Here is a 22,076-nt window from a genome sequence, read left to right as displayed (position 1 = left end):
TTTCTTTCTTTCTTTCTTTCTTTCTTTCTTTCTTTCTTTCTTTCTTTCTTTCCTTCTTTCTTTTTTTCTATCTCCATTCCTTGGACAGGTTTTCTTATATATGTATCTGTGTTATAGGTAGACATGAGAGCTTGAACAGTCTCTGTCACTATGCCCACACTGCCAGGATGGGGCAATATGAATAACCACCTCCCCAGTATGCCACCCTGGGCAGCATTATGTACTGCCCTCAGCAAGGCCTAAATCTCCTTCTTCCATTTGTCATGACTATTTCAATAGCCAAACTCATTTTTTTTCTGGTCACTGGATGTAGTTTAGCAGTGATTCAAATGTCTTCTGGGTGTGAATAGTGCTGACATATTGTTTTATATTTTCTGCTCTATTGAGAAGCTGGCTCTGGAGTTGGAAAGTTCCTGTCCTGTGTTAGGAAAGCTACCTGACTCTGTGACAGAAAAGAAGAGTAAGGTAGAAGAGCTAAAAAAAGAAAAATAGAATATTGGTTTCGTTTAACTGCCTAAATTTTTTGCTAAGATATCTCAGGTTATATAAGACTATTTCTGTATTCAGGATTTATAAATTTTTTGATATGATTAAAAATCTGTAATCAGTTTTAAAATGTTGACTTAAAATTCATGGCATAGTGTTAATAATTAGAAAGCTACATAGGTAAACTTTAAACAAAAACCTAATCCATCAATGTCTATAGTCCTGGGCAAGTCTCCAAACTATACTTACCTTGCTGTTTTAACTCCTAAGTTATACTTCAAGCTAATTGTTCTTGCTGACATGATTTTTATGCTTAAGGGCTAACTGAGAAAAGCTCAACGCTACACTGGAAACCCAAACATCAAGCATAGATGCTAGTTAACTAAATTTAGGGACAAAACTACAAAACATGGGTATTCCTATCTTCTGATACAGCACGAGAATAATCTAAGCAGCCTGACAAAAATACTATAAAATTTTCCTCCTTATCTAAGGTCTATTCAGGCCAACAAAGACTGCTTTAAGAATGTACATCTATGCCTAAAGATGGGAGACAGGAATGATGGTCCTCTGAGAGGCCCTGCCAGCACCTGACTAAAACAGATGCAGATACTTATACCTAACCATTGAACTGAAGTTACGTACCCATATGATTGATGTAGGGGAAGGATTGAAGAAGCTGAAGGGGAGAGAAACATAGTGCATAGGAATATCAGTAGTCTCAACTAACCCTAACCCCAGCGAGTTCTCAAACAGGAGTGTACATGGGCTGGTCCAAGGAACTTGGCATATAAGTGTATGTGTGTGTGTGTGTGTGTGTGTGTGTGTGTTATGTATGTATGTATGTATGTATAGAGGTCTATTTGATCTGGTCTCAGTGGGAGAAGATGTGCTTAATCTTCCAGATACTTGAGACCCCAGGGAAGGAGGAGGTCTGGTGTGGGGGAGAACACCCTTTCAGAAGCAAGGAGGAGGAGGAATGGGATGTGTGAAGGAGGAGCTAGGGGGCAACTACTGAAATGTAAAAAATAATAATAACAACAATAATAAAGAATATATATCTAACTCCCTTGTCTTTGTTAGCCTTGTAAAGTTTTAGATATTTTAACAAACTGAACCATACAAGAAACTGTACTATTCTGCAGTAGTTCATTCTGAAAGAACTAGGAAAATAAAGTTTTCAATTCCCCCATGGACATTATTTGTGATTTAGAGTTTTATTGTGATACTAAAAGAACTTCAAGAATTATAGTCTTTTAAAGCTAAGCTTAATAAGGATAAAATTGGAACATCATAATCTTATAAAAGCTACTAACTTGCAAGCAGTTAAAGATAATTAAGACACCGATTAATAGTCACCTTATAAATGATCAAATTATTTACAAATATAATACACTTAAAGAAACAAGCTGAATTTAGCCTCCTATATATGTCTTCTGGTTTAAAAGTAAAACAAATAACTAAAAACAAATGAATTTATTTAAAACTAAGTATACTTAGTAGAAGGCACTCAAAATTCTTCAAACATCTACTGAATATAGCATTTAAAATAATGGAAAAGCTTTCTATGATAGAAATGCCAACTTCTTTGGCAACCCTAAGGAATTTCCAAAAAAGACCAATGGGCCACCAATGACTCCACCTTGATTTTTCAAATGCTAACCACTAGGCAAAACTGCACCATGCTTTGATGCTTCAGGGGATCTGCAAAAACTGTGGAAAGTGTTGGAATGACCTGCCTACTCTGTTTAAGTCAAAGTGTGGTCAGCTGTCCCAAGTTTCTTTTCCATAGGATAATCTCTCAAACCTTTGTCTGGTGGCTAAAGGTCAATGCTGCTCTTGTGCAGCAACTGAAGATTTAATGATGTCCTATGTGATAGCTGAAGATCCAAACAATTGCACCCAAATGAAGCCATCAATGGAAGCCTAGAGCAACCACCTAGGTAGTGGGTAGGTTTCTGACATTTTAATTGATAATTTGGCCATTTGGATTATACTTCCTGATACAATTTATCTTTCTCAGATCTCTGGTGATATTGACATCTAACTGGCTTTATTAATTTAACAGCACCTGCCTGGGCAATGCTTTTCATAGATAAAACCTAGGCCTTACTTTTCTACAGCTATTAGATCACCTGATGAAAAAGAAAAACTCACAGGCAGGTTTGCCTTACTAATAGAGTTCATATTAAAGAATAAACAGATGTAACTTTTTGTATTTAAAAGAATTCGCTTTGCTAAGACCATTTTCAGTAACCACGTATGTATATCTAATGGTAATTAATTGGTTTAAAATGCTTTAAATGTATACAAATTATAAAGATCTAAAAAGTTTAAATCATAAACATTTGAGCATATAAAGTGTAAATAAATTATGAAGATCTAAAAAGATGATTTAAGATATATAAACACGAGTCATTCTGTGCTAATATTATACTAAGATTTCAATAGTTCACAGTTCTGATAAACTGGTACAGCACTGACAGCTATTATTAGTTACAAACTCAATATTTTACATTGCTTTTGGTGGTCTTCTAAATATAAACATAAAGATGCTTCTCATGCTAAAATCATCTGTGTCTCATCTATATATTCTGGAGAAAAAATATTCATATATTTTAAGCCAAATCCATAGATTTTGCTATGACTTAAACATATGAGCATACTCTAGATGTTTTACAGATTTCTGTTGGCTACTTATTCTACAATGTAGATTTCAATGCAGATTACAAACAATTGTAATATAAGGTTCAGTGTTTAGAAAGTCATTAAGACTTTCACACAGATCTTCATAGGGCATTAGGCCCAGTTCTTGCAGATCAAATGGAATTCTAGATAAGTAGTATCGTCAATAGCCATCCTGAGCTTTCCTGCCTATAGCCTATTCCTGAGTGGAATATAAAATTGTCTTTCTTTATTTCTGAATATAAAACTTTTCTTTAAGTTCTTTAACTTTAAAGATCTTCTGGTCCTAGTATATCTGTCTTGTCAGAGTTCCACACAGCTGGTAGACATCATTCAGACATCAGCTGTGGAGTATTACCTACCCCACAATTGATGAATACCACTCTAAGCCATGATAGTACTATGAAACAAGAAAGGCTGGAACTTGTTAATTAGTTTAGCCATGACAATTTTGGCTCTGTGGTCTTTCTCCTCAAATTATCAGTATTAAAACTGTCCAAGGAGGAACAGTGTAGTTTTCTGATTGCAACAAATTATCCAAAAGGCCAATATGAGAAAATGATAATACAAAACTATAAAGTATATAGGCACTCAATGACTGATATTATACAGTTGTTCTAAAATGTAGTCACAGAGGAAATTGTTTTAAAATATTCATTCAAGCCAAAGATAAGCAAATATTCCATGTGACAATTCTTAAAGGGTGAATTAACAGGGGAAATTTATACCTAGTTGTAAATGCTCACATTAAAACTGAAGAGAGGGTCCGTAGGATAGGTAAAGATATTTGCTGTATAGTATTCTTGTGGATAGCCCAGGCCTTGTATTTTGATACTAATTCCGCTTTCCTGTGAAGGGCTGCAGAGGAGGTGTGAGTCATTACACAGGTGATTTCTAGTGAACCTTCTGGCCATCTTAATTTGTAAAATAAAGGCTGGAATCAGTGATTGGGCAGAGGAAGGGGAGGTGTAGATATAAAGTTTGGTGGGAAGAGAGCAGGGGGGAGGACAACTGGCGGACGACTGGAGGAAGATAATGGAGGAGGAAGACAATGGAGACGACAGAGACCATGATGACTGGGGAAAGAAGAGAGGATGATTGGGGAGAAGAGAGGAGAGAGAAGACAGAGGATGACGAAGGAGGAGGACGAGGACGACTGGGAAGCAGGAGGCAGAAGGACAGATGCAGGGTCAGGAAAACCCTCAAAGTGTAAGGATCTCATAGCTGGGGAACAGAGTAGTGTAGGGGTATCTGCCCAATCTAAGCTTACAGAATATATTCATAATTACTGAATTGTGTTTTTGTTGACCAGTCCTATTCGGATTGGAGATTTAAATATCTCCCACTACATAGTATGAAGAATCGAGTTCAGTAACTGTGACTCACGTGGTGGGAAAAGTGAAGCAACTCTGCAAGTTGTTTTTGCCCTCCACATGTGCTCGCTCCCTCCTCCCAAACAATAATATAATAAAAATTATCCCTCCAATAAATAATCCTCAAAGTGTATCATAAACCAGCTATTCCCTTGAAGGAGTGATAACAAAGCAAATAATGCCCGAAGCTAAGAGGAATAAGAAATGAACTAATTGAAATGTAAATAACTTAGTGTATTAGAAGAACATATAATTAACAAAAAAGAAATAATACCAATCATTATTGAACTGTTCTAAAATACTGAAAAGCAGAGTAAGTCCTAGATATTTTGACAAACCCATAGTTGTCCTGATATTTAGTGTTCACTAGACTAAAATAAGAAAACCAAAGAACAGAAAATATTTATGAATTGGCATTCAACATTTTTCTTCTACAAAATACTAGCTATTAAATGGATTGCACAGCACAATCAAGTATATCCATAAGATTAAATGGTAGCTCAACATTAAAAAATAGACTCTCATGGCATACTACATTGCTATAATAGAGGGGATAAAAGACCAAACTGTTGTCTGTTGATGCAATAAGAGCAGTTTGAAAAATATTAATATACATGATATGAATAGATAATAAAATAGGACTAGAAGAAAACCACCTCACCATAATAAGCACCATCATAACCTCCCGTATTCAACATACAAAAATATTGAAAAGTCAGAATTCTTTTCTACTGAGATCAGAAACATGAAAAAAAAGCTTACTTTTGCCACAAAAGTATCTTACTATAGTTCTGTATAACTGTTAAAACTTCTAACCAGAAGAATTTATCAAAAAAAAAATACAAAAAGCTATTCAACTTGAAAAATTCATCTTGTGTGCTGGACATCTAACCATGACCACAATTCCTAACTAGTTGGAAACCTAAAGCCAGCCACTTTTCTCTGAGATCTCATGCTGTTTATGGAATACATTAAAAGTCATCTTGCTCCTAGTAGAAAGCCAAAAACCTAGTCACATCTCACTCGTGTGTGTGTGTGTGTATGTGTGTGTGTGTGTGTGTGTGTGTGTTTTAATCATTCTTGACATTGAAACCACTTTTCGGTTTCGGTGAGGAAATAATACCCTGTCAGCCAAATGACCACAACAACATTTATCACTCACTTTAAATACATCTTAAGTTTTCCAGTATACGCTAGTATCACAGTGCACAATAGTTTTCGAGAGTTCCATATATTTTCAATAGCAGAAACACAGTTGTTATTGTTATTTTAATATGAGTCTATTTTATAAAGTGAGTCACCAAATTTCAATATACTTTTCCCCTTCCTATTACCCTTTCTTTCTTCTTTTAATAAATAAGAAAAGCAAATATGATGTTTAATATTTTCAACTTGATATATTTAGAATCTCCATGGAAACAGGTCTCTGGGTATATTTATGAAGAAGTTCATTAACTGATGTAAAAAATCTACTCTAAATGTGTGTAAGAATATTTCCTAGTCAAAGAGGGGGGGATGGAGGGAGAGAGGGAGGGAGGGAGGGAGGGAGGGAGAGAACTTGGAGAGATGGCTCAACAATTAGGAGTGCTTACTGCTCTTGCAGAGAACCCAGATGTTCTCCTACAACTGCTCATGACTCTAATTCCAGGAACCTGAACTTTGCCTCTTCAGGTGCACATATATGCAATATATTGACACGTAAACATAAATAAAATACATAAATATCTTGTTAGAAGGAAAACTAAAGCAAAATACCATCATTGATCACTCCCTGCTTCCTGACTTGAGGGCGCAATATAGCCAACTACCTCAAATACCTATTAGCACACCTTTTCTGCCATGAAGGACTGTACCCCCAAACTATAAAGACAATAAACCCATCATTATGTAAGTTGCTGTTTTTTCAGATATTTTGTAATAGCAATCACAAAAGTAACTAATACAGGAAATTATAGAAAAATATATTCAGAATCTTTAATTATTAGATCAAAACTCAAAATTTAAATCTCCTAGTTCCAGTGCTATTTGTACCATGCTTTTTTTTTTTTTTTAACATTTCTCTGCAGACTCAGGAGAGAGCTAGTCTACATATGCCCTGTGATGTGGCCTTCCTTTCACATGCAAAAGCTACATTCAGCGTAGCATAAACTTGTGTACTCTCACAAGCACCAAATCTACCAATTTAACTGTGTCCTGGAAGTATAGAACTCTCCGATATATAAGAACATGAAACTGTAAGTACCATGTCCATATTGATTGCTCTTCTCATTGCTGTGATAGAATTCTAGACAGTAACAAGAGAGGAAGAATTTATTTTGCTTCAAATACTTGACATAGTTTATTGTAGCAGAGAAATAATGACATCTAAAGCACATCAGGACATGGTGAATGAAGTTTAGTGCACCTGCTTACATTGTGCAAGTATGTGGGTCTGTGGAACCCTGGAGTGTTTGGCCACGCCCCCAGAGACCTGACCAGAGATCTCCAAGTAACATAAGACCCAGGTAGAGGGCAGGGGAAACAGGTCTCTGCCTCAAGATTTACCTAAAGGCCCTGGCCCCGCCCCTCTCCCCCTTCTAATATAAAGAGACCTCTCTTGGCATTTTTTGGGAAAGCTCTTCACCATCCAAACTCACCGCCATGTCAATAAATCTACAAGTCTTAAATCTCCACGTGTCTCTTGAAATCCTTGACTTATTGTGTAAGTGAAAACTCACGCGAGCCCCTGTCCACACAAGGCGGGGAAGAGAGAGAAACCTTTTCCGCCCTGCCCCTATGTTCTCTACACTCTAGTGGGCTGCGGGACATTTTCTCCTGACAACAGCGCCCCGTGCACCGTCTCCACAGTGACCCTGGCCTGCTCCGTGTCCTGCGTGCCTGGTGTCTCTGCTCCTGGGACCCTGTGGTCGCTGCCAGCACGTGAGCTGTTCACTGCGCAGCGAGACTGAACCATCAACAGAGAGTGCTGAGCCTCGGGTCCAGGAAGGCCCTCGGTTCCTTGGCAGTCTGTGCTGTTGAGTCCCACCAGGAAGTGCCGCAGCCGCCCTTGCCGGCTGGTGCCCATGCCACTGTCCACGACCCCCGGGCGCAAGCATTGTCCAACACAAGTAGGCAGGATAAGAATATGCAAGCAGAGAGATGGAAGTGGTGCCAGTTTGTAACTCTTAGAGGTCTGCACTGAGTGCTACACTGGCATCAAGCCTCATATCCCAGTAATCTCACACCATCCTCAAACAGCACTGCCAGCTGGGGACCAAGCATTCATAGACATGAGCCTCTCCTTAGAGATGGCACATCACATTTGTTCTGACCTGGTGAAAGATCCTGTGGCATCTCATAACTTCTTAATAACTAATAACTTCTAATAACTTCTAATAACTTCTAATAACTTCTTAATGACATCAGCCTACTAATAATATTTCTTTGAGTATTATGATCAAAAAATAAACATTTTCTAAGCAATTTGTACTTTATACTTCATAGTGAAAACCTTTCCATGAATAGTTACTGTTATTCTTATATCACATTATGTATAAATCTTCAAACAGATCTTGCAGCAATTAGGTTACAGGCTTATAAGAATCTATACATTTAAATATAAAATGTAACACCAGACATTGGTTCAAAATGTCTATTTAATTGTTGATCAGATGTATTACATGATTAACATAAAAACTTATGCATAGAATAGAACCATATAGAGTAGCAATAATTGCATGAATGAAGAGGTAGAAGAGATACTGAAAGAATTAACCATCTTACAAATAAAAAGTAGCTTTTGCCATCACAGAACATCTCTCTCCTGGAGAAATGTTAGCCTAGCATTGAAAAGTTTAAATTTACAAAATGAAAAGAAAGGCTATCTCATCATTTTTACTAAGGTAAGTTATTATAAGAGATTGGAATGAACTTCTTTCCAAATAAAACGTTTTGCTGGTTGAAAAAAAAAGAATAATGACTCATGGACAGGAAACTTTTCTTGGTATAGACCCACATAACTGGATTGCCAGTGTCTATATTTTCATTGTTGTTGCTATATGTCAGCCTCATAAACCTAATCAACATGATTTGGATCTCTATTTGATATTGCCAAGAAAATGTTATCTTAAACAGCATCATTTTATTCCTTTTAAATGTCTGAGATTTTGAAACAATTTCTAAAGTTAACTTTTAATCTCATAGGTCAAAAACCAGCTGCAATTATGTTATATGAATTGCGATAAGTAGATCTCCAAGTTCTACTTCTCTGTCATCGTGGCCTTTTGAAAATATGAATTCATTTAATTACAATACACAGATAACTTGAAACTGGAGAGACAGTTAAAATGGCCTATATTTTTTTCAAATGCCATCACAAAACTGAAACTGTACTTAACCGAGCACTAAATTGTCACACAATTTTCTGAGCACAGTCACTAGACATGTAATGATAGCATTGTGTGTTAGTACATGTTCAAAAGTTACAATTAAATTTAAAGTACAACAAATTTTTCACTAAGCTGTCAATTTCTTAAAGTTTAAACTGTATTTTTATGCTTATTATTTTTAAAATATATCCATGAATTAACCTTTAACATGTGATCTCTGTTACAACTTATCACAAGCAATTCTTGAAATGTTTAATATTCTCCACCAACTAAGTAACTGAATAGAAAAAAATTCAGATTCCTGATATTTCCATATCCATCTCTTGACAGTGAGGACTATATTAAAATCCACAGTGCTCCTTTCTAAAAACTAACTCCAAAACATAACTATTAGTTTAGAGGTTGCACATCTCAGTTTTGTCATTTAATATTGGCTCAAGCTTAAGTTAGTAACCAGGGTATCTGTGCTTGGCTCTTTATGTGTAACCCTATAATGATAATTTGACCAGTCTCCTTTATGAAGAAGATTTTAAAAAATCAGTATTTATGAAATTCTTTGAAGAATACCTCAGTACTATATTATCAGTTAACATTGTTGTTTTCCAAAGTGTAGATTTAGATTCCCAGAGGGTTTTTTGACAGGCTTTGGAAAAGCATTAGCATTTTAATGTGAAATTATTGTTTTTGTTTTCCATGAATCTAAGAAGAGCATTCTACAGATGACTTTCTTCATTTTTAATTTTTAATTTTATGTTCACTTTGCATCACAATCACAGCCTCCCTCTTTTACCAGTCCCACCCTTAAAAATCTTACTACATTGTTCGCTCCCCTTCTCCCACACTTTCTCTTACTGAGGCCCAACCAGGCAGTCCAACTATGGGAAAGGGCATCCAGTGGAAGGGAAAAGAAACTGAGACAACCCTGTTCCCCTTGGTAAGGGATTCACAAGAAGTACAAGCTGAACATTTGCTACAAATGTTGGGGAGCTCTAGGTACAACTCCTGCATGGTCTGTGATGGTAGCCTAGGCTCTCAGAACCCTCATGTTCCCAAGTGAGTTGACTCCGTGGGTCTTTTTGTGGTGTCCTGAACCCCTGCTACTTGTTCACTTCTATCTCTCATCCTTCCACAAGACGTGTTTCTCTTCCCTGAGAGATGTGTCTGATGTGTGACTATGAGTATGTGCATCTGCCTCCATCCACTGCTGGATGAAGCCTCTCAAGAGACAGTTATACTAGATTCCTGTCGCCTCTACTCTCCAGTTCCCTCAGGCATACAGATGATTTTTTTAAACTCCTCGTTACTTTTTGGAGCACAATAGAATGGCTACATGCATTTGAAAATATGGATGTCTCCTCAGAGGTCTTCAAGAGTCTGACATACTCAGAGGCAGATGCTCACAACTAGCCATTGAACTGATAATGATGTTCCCAATGGAGGAATCAGAGTGAAGGCCATTGGAGCTGACAGGGTTTATGGCCCCATGAGGAGAGCAACAATACCAACCAACCACAGCTCCCAGGGTCTAAACCACCAGCCTGGGAGCACTTAGGGAGGGATCCAGGACTTCAGCTGAATAGGTAAGAGTGGAGGGCCCTGCTGGGCATAGGTGGGAGAAGAGATCCTTGGCCTCATGAAGGCTGGATGCCCCAGGGGGTGGGAATTTTGAGGGTGGGGAGGTGGGAGTGGGGGGTAGGAAGGGGTTACCTCCGCAGAGAAGAAGGAGGATGGGTGAGGGGATAGGGGGTTTCTGGGTGTGTGGGGGATGGGGTAAGGAGACAACATATGAAATGTAAATAAAACATTCAATAAAAAAATAAAAATAATAAAAAAAAGAAAATTCTCAAATATGTTGACTCATTCCATCTTCTCTTGAATCATGTTGTAGCATTCTCAAATCATAGTGATCCTGTTAAGCCTCTTAAAAGTAATTTTTTGATCATTTATCTTTCTACTTTTTCAAATGAATCTGTAAATATGACTACTATACAAAACATCTATTTCTCACTTATTAACCTGTTCAAATACTGTGTAGTTTTCAGACATCTTCTTTAGAGATATTGTCTGGAACAAGTCTACCTTCAAATGCTGTCATGTCCCTGTGGAAAAAAAATTTCTTTATAGATGTAATCTTACTTGTAACTTTTGTTTTTGTCTTTGTTTGAATACTGTTTGCTTCTGACACATGATTTTCTAAGTATCAAAATAGTTATGCAGGTTTTCACATAGTCATGAGGAATTTTCAGTTGTAATTGTTACAGAGAACTTAAAACTTTATTGGAAGAATGAAATACAAAACAGAAAACATTTTTGTTGGGCCTCATCTTTATTAACATAAAATACGAAGTATAATGAATATAAAAATACTGATGCCACAAATAATTTTCATGGAAAAGGAATAATTAGACACTATCTACTGCTAATTTATCAGTGAGCATGTTTTTTTTTTTAATTTAAAAGATAGGCAGAATAACTGATGAGAAAGAGGAAGAAAGCTTTGGAAAAACTAAATGAAGTATGTTTTAATATACAAATGACTTCAGGTTTTGTTCTATACCATTGATCTCTTACAGAAAGTGTTGACAGTTTTCATAATTATAAGAAACTTCCTCTAGGGTTAAAGACAACTTTTGTAACACTTATTAATATATATATATATATATATATCTTTGAGTGAAAATACATGGAGATAGAAAGATGCTGTTTTTTATGCTAAAAAAATCTGAATTTTTTTAAAAAAATCACTGAATATTTATAAGATTCAATGTTCTGTTAGTACTCTTTTTATTCCATAAGTCATAATATAAAACTGCAGTGGAATACTCTTCTGCATGAATGACATGAGTATTTCTCTCTTAAATTCTTGGCAGCTATAATTACATATTTAGGACCCTTGTGGGGAGTGTTATCATGAGGCCTCACTCCACCTGATAATTTATAGGAGGTAAAGTTCCCTGAGTACATATCTGCAGTTAACATTTTCTGTGAGAGAAAGATTTTTTCCAGTGGTGTAGTTGCTAGTATGTCGTCAATTCTTCTGTAAATAACCTTGACTTTTACATCTACAAGTAGCTCCAATTAAAATCAGAGATTTACCTTGCTACACTTGAGTGGAATCATTGCTTTGGTTCATTATTGGTACCCTGATTGAGATTAACAAATGTTTGTTCATCTCAATAGGAAAGTTTATAATAATAAATTCAAACTACTTCCTCATTTCTCTCTAATTTAAGACTTAATTTCTATGTGATATTTTTACTTATTTTTTTTGCACTAATGAGGATTTTTCAAGGATCTCAAGTGTGCTATGTAATGGTTATCTTTTTAAAATATTTCCAATTCTTAGTGTTCCACGTTTTCCATGGCCAGGTTCTTAAGATCATTCAGACACACAACACACCAATTACTTTCATTTACTTAGACAGAGAACTCTTCTTACAAATACCCCCTTCTCCTCAAGGTCTCACCATGTTCCTTTAGGTAAGGTGCAACTAACACTTCATAGTGAGGTGTAAATAAGGTTTGCCTAGATATATGAAAACAAATTATCCCCAGGCTCATTTTAGTTATTAAATTTGTGACAGGATCTCATGCCCCAGGTAGCTATGTACTCAGTTTTGTAGGTAACACAGATCTGGAACTTGCCTCATGTTTCACCTTCCTGAATAACTGAGATTACAGGATAGCACCACCTGCCTTGCTATCTTAGGTGTTTGGAACATATAAAAGCTTGGAGAAAATTGTATCCTACTAAGCAAGCATAAAGAATATACTATATTTGTTTTACGTTATTGTATTTGACTGAGGCTTTCAGTAATTTAAATATCCCAGTCCTGAAGTGTTGTACTGAGTACTAAGTAACAGTTGTTGGCAATGTAAGATATGTCTGATGTAACTTTGCAGGAAGATTTTTGAAGGTTCTGTACATCAATCACATATTACGCTCTGAAATAACACCAAAGAAGGTCATACTTAAAATATTTTTTGAAAGATCTATGAGCAAATATGCATTGATTGATAAAAGTACTCTATGTTTTGTACCTTATGTTATTTGAAGTTATAATTACTTAAGAGAGCACTGTGATAATCTTTTTAAATACAGATTTAAAACTACATTTTAACCACAATATTTACAACATTAGACTTGTGAACATAAAAGAGTAAATGATCTTAGGTAAAATAAATTGGATAGCAAAGTAAGAGAGCTAGTAAAATGTAGTCTGGAGTAACCATGAAAACCTCCCTCAGCATAAAACTATCATTTAATAAGGTTGGGTCTATGTCTTCTTCTACAAAGTTCCCCACAGGAAACAAGTCATCAAATACTGACATAGAAGTGGTAGTTAAAACTTGTTTGTCTCTCAAATATATTTCACTGTGTCCATCAAGACCCCAGTCTAAGACTTTACTAGTTCTGGATAAAATAAATTATAATATGATAAAGCATTAAATGAAACTATCTTAGATTGATATATTTTTTCTAACCAGTGGAGGCTTTAGATGAATGGAATGGAAGACTGTTTCCTGTGGCCATATAGTAAAATTCGAAGGAACTAATTCTATTGGAAAAGAAAGCTGAGAAATGTTTTTAGCTGTGTGGTGATACTGAGAAAAAAAATCTAGCTCTAAACATTTGATCTTCGTCCACTTTAGAATAAGCATTTTATACAAGTCTAGTCTATTCTAACAAAGATCTAAGCAACAGAGTCAGGAAATATGACTCTGCTATTAGGGCAACACCACTTTTCTAAAAAACATCTAAAAACATTTAACAAAACCAAGAACATTGAATACACTATAGACACACTAAAGCTTAACAACAAAATTAATTTAGACTTAATGTTGAAGTCTGAGAAAATAAATTCAACATATATCTTTCCTCTAGTTTAGGACCACTGTATCTAAGAAAACATTTACATCTGCAAAATAAAAAATAATAAAGTAATACTGGTCTAATTAACAAATTCAACTTTTTAAGCTCTCAGTAGATTTAATGGCAAATAAGCCAACTATAATTAGGATAGCTAAAAAATTAAGTAAAAAATAGCAATTTTTTCTGTCTCAAAATATATAGCTAAATTTGATGTGTCTATATCTCAGTGCAACGTGTTGAGAGTGAATTGTTTCTTCTTCACTTTTAACTCAATTTCAATTCTAAAGAAACAGTGGAATCAGTCACTTCCAACTGACACAGTTCACAGTCATAGAATATTATGTAAAATAATTTGGGATTTGGCTGAATAACTAATCATTTTATAAACTCAATCAGGAAGAGTGTATCATAGAGGAATCTGTTCCATTAAAATAGTTTGTGGTGTTGCAAAGTGCACTTGGCTTTTGGTGTTAAGCTCTTAGCTCACATCGAGTTCTAATCATGAGGTGTCCAAGTCTGTATTACAATCTTGATCTATGGTAATAAGCAGGAAACATTTTTCAGACTTCTCTTACTAGGTCACCAGAGATAACCACTCAGACACAATGTATAGCCAATTGAAATTCTCCCTTGACAATAGCAGGGGCCTTCACAGAAGTAAACAATTTGAAGCAAGCAGTTTTAACAGAGGCTAAGATAAGCAGTTAGCTGGAGGGGCTTCCATACAAACAGGCTGTTTAACAGAAGCTTAGGCAGGTAGAAGGGTTCCATATAAGTTTAACAGATGATAAGTTAGGTGGAGGAAGTTCCACACAAGCAGGCAGTTTTACAATAGGTAAGTTAGCTGGGACATCCTGACCTTTGGTTTCTAGAACAGCCTTGGGTAATTTTCCATGGAATTCTCTATCAAAAAAGACCAAATTTGATTTAAACATGAAATAACTTCAACAAGAAAGCAAGATAGAAGAATCTTTGCAGTGTCTTACCCTCTAATGCTTACTCATAGACTTATGTAGTAATATACCTGAAGATCCTGCATGGAAGAACCTCTGCAATGTCTTATTCTGTTATACTTCTCCACAGATTATCTACTTATGTTATTCCAAGAGCTCCTGCATCTTTACTTAACTGTTTAGAAATTATCAATGAAAAGATCTAGCCTCTGTAAGGAAAAAAATTAGCTATCTTATGAAAAGTTTGATAATTTATATACATTATATAGAAAATTCTATTGAGTATTTTTATGGATTCATAAGAATTGTAAACTTAATTTACTTTTTGAGTTTATTACCTGATCCTTAAATTAATAGTATAATTAATGTGAATGTTAATACATTCACATAAATATATGTCATATGAGTACATCTCTTGAAATTTAAAAAATTAAATGTTAGTTATTATTTATTATACTTTTTAATATTTTAAATTTAAGAATGATATTATAAAGAAAATATGCAGTATAATATTCTGCCATTTTAGGTAGCTTTTCTTTGAACTTTGTTTTAGTAGCAGAATGATGAGGTATATAGAGGCATAGTCAGCAATTTATTTTCATTGTACGTTTGTATGTAGAATACATTTAATTTTAAGTTTTGATATTAACACCAAAAGCATTTGCAAACAGTACCTGTGGAGACTCGATGACCTAAGGTAGGGGAATTCTAGGGAGCTGAGGCAAGAGTGGGTGGCTGTGTGGAGGAGCACTCTCACTGAGGTAGGGGAGATAGGAGATTTATAGAGGGGAACCTGTGAAAGGGGCTAACGTTTGAAATGTAAACAGATAAAATAACCAATAAAAATGAAAAAGAAAATGTTACATTCTAATGAAATGATGAATTCAAGGCTTGCCCCACATAATGGAACACATGCCTGTTACAATTATTATTTTATTAATTGGACATAGTATCAAATTACTCTCTATATCTCTACATCCATATATTAATGCAGGTCTCAGGTCTTATAAGAGAAATCACTTTGTTCATCCAGGTTGAGTTTCTTGCCTTTAAAACCCCATGTTTGGACACATCAAAGGTACACCTGAATACCTGGGTGTGATCCCAGTCATCTATAACAGGGATTTCTCTAATAAGGTCTGTTATCTGTATTAATTCAGTTTGTCAGAGTGCAGAGAATAAATGACCATGGAATGCTCAGTCACAATGGGACATCTTTATCACAAGGCTCAAGGACCACTGCAGAAGATGGGGTAAAAGACTATAAGAGTTAGAGTTTGTGAGGAGGGGGACCCTGTAAACATGAATTCACAGCAGTTGTGATTCTCTGTACAAGATATAAGCAAGATCAAGCCAGTCAACATTCCAACATGGAGTGGAGAAGGGCATACATGCCCCTGCTCCCAGCTGAGGAACTATTGACAGCTGATGGCTTCAGAGGTTAGGAGACTCTGGTATTTTTAAGGATATGGCTCCTGTTAAGTTGACCATGCTTCACATGAGTACACAGGCAATATAAGTTGGTCTAGTGTGTTATAAAAACATCCACATCAACAGAACAGAAATTTGATGAAGAGAAGCTAGAAGGGAAACAATGGTAAATTTAACCAAAATACATCATTTGTATATATGGGATTCTCAAATAATTACTAAAACGTGGTTTTTAAAAAGAATTGATGTTAGTCATCTCTCTAAAAACTGAAGTTTTTGAGAGTTTATATCTGAATAAATTTGATTTTCTATGCTTCAGCTTCTCTTCTCAAGTAACAAAAATAGGAATATGTCAATCATTCTATTGTGAGTTTTAAAGAGATTGATCGTTATGAAGTTCTTATAACCAATCACAGCACATAGTTTAAACTATATTAATCTTAAATCAGGAGAATGTGACCATCTGTCTGAAGGCCTGATGAAAATCAGTTTGTCACCACAGAAGTAGAAAATTTCTCACCTTAGAAAATCTGCATTTTCATGTTTATATAGAGAGATGCGACATTTGGGTATTTATGGAAGATCACAAGAGTATTTATTGTGAATTGTGATATAGAAGTTAACCATTCCATACTACTTAGCAACATAGAGTCAAAAGTTTGCGTTTGTATTGTAGGAACTAAGCTAACTTAGATTACAAAGATAGAAGCAATAGTGAATTGACAGTTTAAGACTTATCCCTAGCTCCTTAAATATTACAGGATATATGGATGTGTTAGTCAGCCTACATAGATAAATATCTAAACCACATTCCACATCATTTCTCCTAGAACCGAAGTAAATTCTAAAGTGTCTGAAAGATATTTCATTCTAGGTATATGAGCTTAAGGAAAAGAAGGGAGAGGGAATAAATTGATTTGATGGTTGCACAGACCCTACTATACACAATGTTCTTACATCAATGACCTACCTAGAAAATGTTCCACAGACATGCCTATAGGTCAATCTGGTGGAGGTAATTCGTTAATTATCCTAAAGTATCCTTTAACTTGGTATGTCAAGTTAATAACCAAGATTAGTCATGACAACATACAAACAACTATATAACTCAACAATTAATATAAAATGTGTATGTTTATTGCTTTTTTATTTTAGTTTCTGTGTGTATGGATATTTTGCCCGAATGTATGTCTGTGTGGCCCTGGTACTTAAGGATGTGAGAAGAGAGCATCAGATCCTCTGAAACTGACAGTTGCTAGCTGTCATATAGGTGATAGGAATTGAACCTATGCTCTCTAGAATAGCAGCCATTGCTCATAGTCACTGAGCCATCTCTCCATATCTGGTTTATTTCTTAATCTCTATAAGATAATCAAATTAAATTCCATTTTTCAATCATTAAATTAAAAATATAACACCTGGAAGATAGGCAGACAAAGCTCTGTGAGGTCAAAAACAGTCTGGTCTACTTAGTGAGTTTTAGGCCAGTTAGAGATATGTGGTAAGAATTTGTTTCAAAAAGAACAATCTAATTTTCTATCAATAAAAATTAGAAGTTGCTTAAAGAATTTCATGAGATATTGTCTTTATATTCATTTATTCTATGTTTTCTAATCTGATGCAATTGAATAGATATCATTACCTGTTTGGAGAAGCTAAAGAGACAATGACTACATCTCTTGAAAAACATCATAGACACACAAAGTGTGGATGCTTCAGTCCTCTGTAAAAGGAGTAACAAAATACTCATGGGAGCAAATATGGAGACAAAGTGGGACAGAAACTAAAGAAGGGGCCTTCCGGAGCCTGCTCCACCTGGATATCCATACCATGTGTAGTCACCAAAGGCAGAAGGTGATGTGGATGTCAGGAAGTGTATGCTGACAGGAGCCTGATATAGCTGTCTCCTTTGAGGTCTGCCAGAGCCTGAAATATACAGAGTCAGATGCTCACAGCTAACCATTGATCTGATCAAGGGGTTTCCAACAAAGGAGTTAGAGAGAAGACTGAAGGAGTTGAAATGGTTTGTGGCCCCATGAGGAGAGCAACAATACCAGCCAACTAGAGCTCCCAGGGTCTAAACCACCAGCCTGGGGTCACATAGGGAGGGGCCCATAGCTCCAGATCTATATGTAGGGGAGGATGGCCTTGTGGGGCATAGGTGGGAGAGGAAGTCTTTGTTTTTGTGAAGGCTGGATGTCCCAGTGTAGGGGAATGCCAGGGTAGTGAGGTGGGAGTAGGTTGGTGGGTGGAGGCATATCCTCATTGAAGCAGGAGGAGGGGGGATGGAAAAGGGGGTTTCTGGATGGGTGGAGGCATGGGGAAAGAGGACAACATCTGAAATATAAATAAAATATCAAATAAAATTAATTTTAAAAATCACAGACACATTTTTTTCTGGCAAATTTTCAAAATTTCCATGACTTATGAACTCTGGTTAAAACTTGTTTATTGGAATTGAAAACTAAAAGAAAGAATGAATAATGAAAAGCTTCCAGTGGCCAAAGAGTAAAGATTTTTAAATGGGCAAAATCTAGCCAATAAATTAGTTATACTGAATCTATAAGTAGTCTTGTAAGACCAAGTATATTCAACTGGGATTCTTATTCAAAGTACTGTTTCTGACTCAATTGAGGAGCAGATCTTCTGAGACAAAATAAATTCAATTGGGGGCATACCATAATTTTAAAAGCCTTATGAAGATATTTACTTACTATTTAACTAATCCATTTAAAGTATTGTAACTGCCTTTTCTTTTGTAGCGGCTGGTTCTGCTACTTTGTAAAGGCTGGCAGGTTCTGCTGCTCTGGTCTGCAGGTCAGGGTCTAGTAAGAGAGAGAGTGGGGACAGAGGAAGGGCAGAAAAGGGGCGAGAGACACAAAAGATAGATACAAGACAGAGTCCGGTGGAGTCTCTTCAAGTCTCTTCTTTATTCTCCTCTCTTCTTCTATATTCTCCTCACACTTATACTATATTCTCCTCACTCCTTCAGTCTCCTCACTCTTCCCACACATAGAAAGGAAATCCTGGTTATTTATACCCTTTACCACGTGACTTGCCCTTGTGGACAAGCTCAACTGAAGCCACTACGTCACATGCCTTGTAGCCATGGATACCAGGAGCACCTTGCAGCTGGGGGCACTAAACAGTGTAACAAGATGCTTATCAGAGTGCGCTCAGCTATTGCAGGCTGTTGAAAACAAGTCTCTTGTCAGGGCACATGTTTCGAGATGGCTGTAAAGATGATAGCCACTTTTGACTAAGAGTCAGCTCCCAACAAAGTATAATATTCAGTGTATTCAATCATCTTACATGTGTACAACCATCTCCACCTTAAAAAGAAACTCCATAATACATATTTATCCTCTGATATATCCCTCCCTCTTATGTAACAGCTAATCTTTCTTCCACTGCTTTTAACATTTATTTTTCTATAGTTATCATGTAGCAACTTAGAGATTGATGTTGTAAATCATTGAAATTTTTATGAGGTTATAAATTTCTTATTTTTATAAAATTTCTCTTTTATTATGTTATGAAATTAATTATCAAAGGACAAACGAGCATTAAAGTGTATTAGATTATGCAGTTACTAAATTAAAATCAAAATAAAATAAGCTAATTCCAATTAATTAAATATATAAAGGTACTAATTTAGGATTAGATTTGCCATAAAGTTTTTATCTTAAAGATTGGACATCATATTTGGAAATAACCTCTACCCTATTTCAAAAGGGTCACTTATGAGAATATGAATGTAGCTGATGTCTCCTGAAAAAGAGAAATTTAAGATGTTTGACTGTATAAAGAATAAATTGATTTGATGGTTGTACAGCCCCTACTATACACAGTGTTCTTACATCAATGACCCACCTAGAAAATGTTCCACAGACATGCCTATAGGTCAATCTGGTGGAGGTAATTCCTTAATTATCCTAAAGTATCCTTCCTGAAGAAGTCACAATGACATTTTTGAACAAAGGCCATAGAGAAGTTCTGTTAAGTCATTAGTTCAATTAGAAGAAATGAACAAAAACTGAATTTGTGGATCCTCAAATAAAAGCTTCCTTAGATTCTATGTTGTATAAGACACCCAAAGGAATTAATTACCTTTCTGTGCATAAGGTCATAAACTATGTATATGTGAACGAAGTCTACAAAAACAAATGAAATGGCTTTTATGTCTACATTTATTAATAATCTTAAAGTCAGAGCCTGCCTATTCTTTATATTTTAGTTGTAAAAGTTCACCATAAACATTCTGGCAAATATTCAATTATTACTAAAATGAGGTTGGTCTAAACTACAAGTCTTAGTTTGAAAAACATTTTCTTTTATTTTTGCTTACTCACGTTTTTACTTTCAATCACAAAACTGCCATTCAAATTTTGAAAACAACTGAGAAATAAATGCCAGGTAAAACTGCAAATTGAAAATAAGCTGATTTTGATAGGCCTTAAATTTGTAAATGAAGACGTTTCTTTCTTTATGGTTGCTACAACCCAGACCTTACATACAAATTACATTATGTTAATACTACCAACCTTTGTAAGGCTGAGACAGAAAGTTTTCCAGAAGTCTCTAGCTGTGCAAATGTCTGCAAAGTAAAATTATGTCTTAAAGCAATAAAAATAAAATAAAATATGCTTCTTGGATCATGTCTCTTGATTATGAGTGACAACTAGAAGACTGTGTCTCAGAACTGCAACTTACAACATTGAGAGATTTGAATTTAATACTCCTCACTGTGCATGTGAATTCTTACTCCATACTGAAACTATCCTGAAATTTAATATGAAAAACAAGATGTATAACTCTCTTCAAGGATGGTAAATATTATTATAGACCTACAAAAATAACATCTGTATGATTCCTGACTTGTTCATATTCAAGGATGGTCTATACAAATAGCAAGCATAAGCAGAATTATATAATTCTGTTTCTCTGATTTTCTATTGGATTTGTCTGAAGAAATATTAAGGAGTATATCAAAGAGAAACTGAAGCTCCTAATTATAAGGTTTATAATGGTATTCTGTATACAATTATTTCAAGTACTGTAGTTTTACATATCTTCATATAAATTATTGTGAGTCTCTGTTCACAGGGCCACTGACCCATAGGATAGGGCATGAAATTATGAAGAATGTAGCAAATTTAGTAACTAGTCTCATGTGTGTAGTTTATTGTCTTGTCTATTTTATTTATATGTTTTATAAACTCTATTAAAATGTTATCAATTCCTACAAATAATATCCAGTATCACTTTGGAAGAAAGTATTGAAATCGCATATATGTGCCTATAGTTTTACCAGGAAATTATCAAGGCTATGTTACCAATTGTAAAGTAGATATAGAATTAAGTACCTCCTGATAATATATGACTCTAGAAAAGTTGAAAATTTTTAAGTATAAAAATTTGCCAAGTATTACTTACTTTCCAAAGGTCCAGTTCACTTGCTTCAGTCTAACAGGTGTTATCTTTCTTTCTCAATTTATATAAATATTAAAATTTTCTGTTATTTAATTGCTTGGCTACATGAGTTGTTGATAAAGAACCATTTCAGAATGTAGTACTTAAGGAGCATGTTCAGACTGAGAAAGCACAACGGAAAGTGGAAAAAAACAAAACAAACACTGTGGTACACATGAACAAATGGTTGGAATCATACTGAAACATCCGGAAATGGCACATGAGTGTTTTGCAAATAAAGGCAAGCCTTTAGAGAGCTTTGTTCACTTGGCAAGGACCTGTGGACCTCTCCAGAGATCCTAGAGAGCACTTATGTTTTAGGCCTTCTTGGATTTTGCTGTGTTTACTATTATTGTAATATTTAGTTTTACTTTGTTAATCAAGATTATGGCTGAAATTATGATGAACCTGGAGGATTTTTTTTGAAACAAAGAAA

Source organism: Grammomys surdaster, unplaced genomic scaffold (assembly GCF_004785775.1).
Source record: "Grammomys surdaster isolate TR1022 unplaced genomic scaffold, NIH_TR_1.0 61, whole genome shotgun sequence".
NCBI lineage: Eukaryota > Metazoa > Chordata > Mammalia > Rodentia > Muridae > Grammomys > Grammomys surdaster.
Note: the sequence above shows the minus strand (reverse complement) of the source record.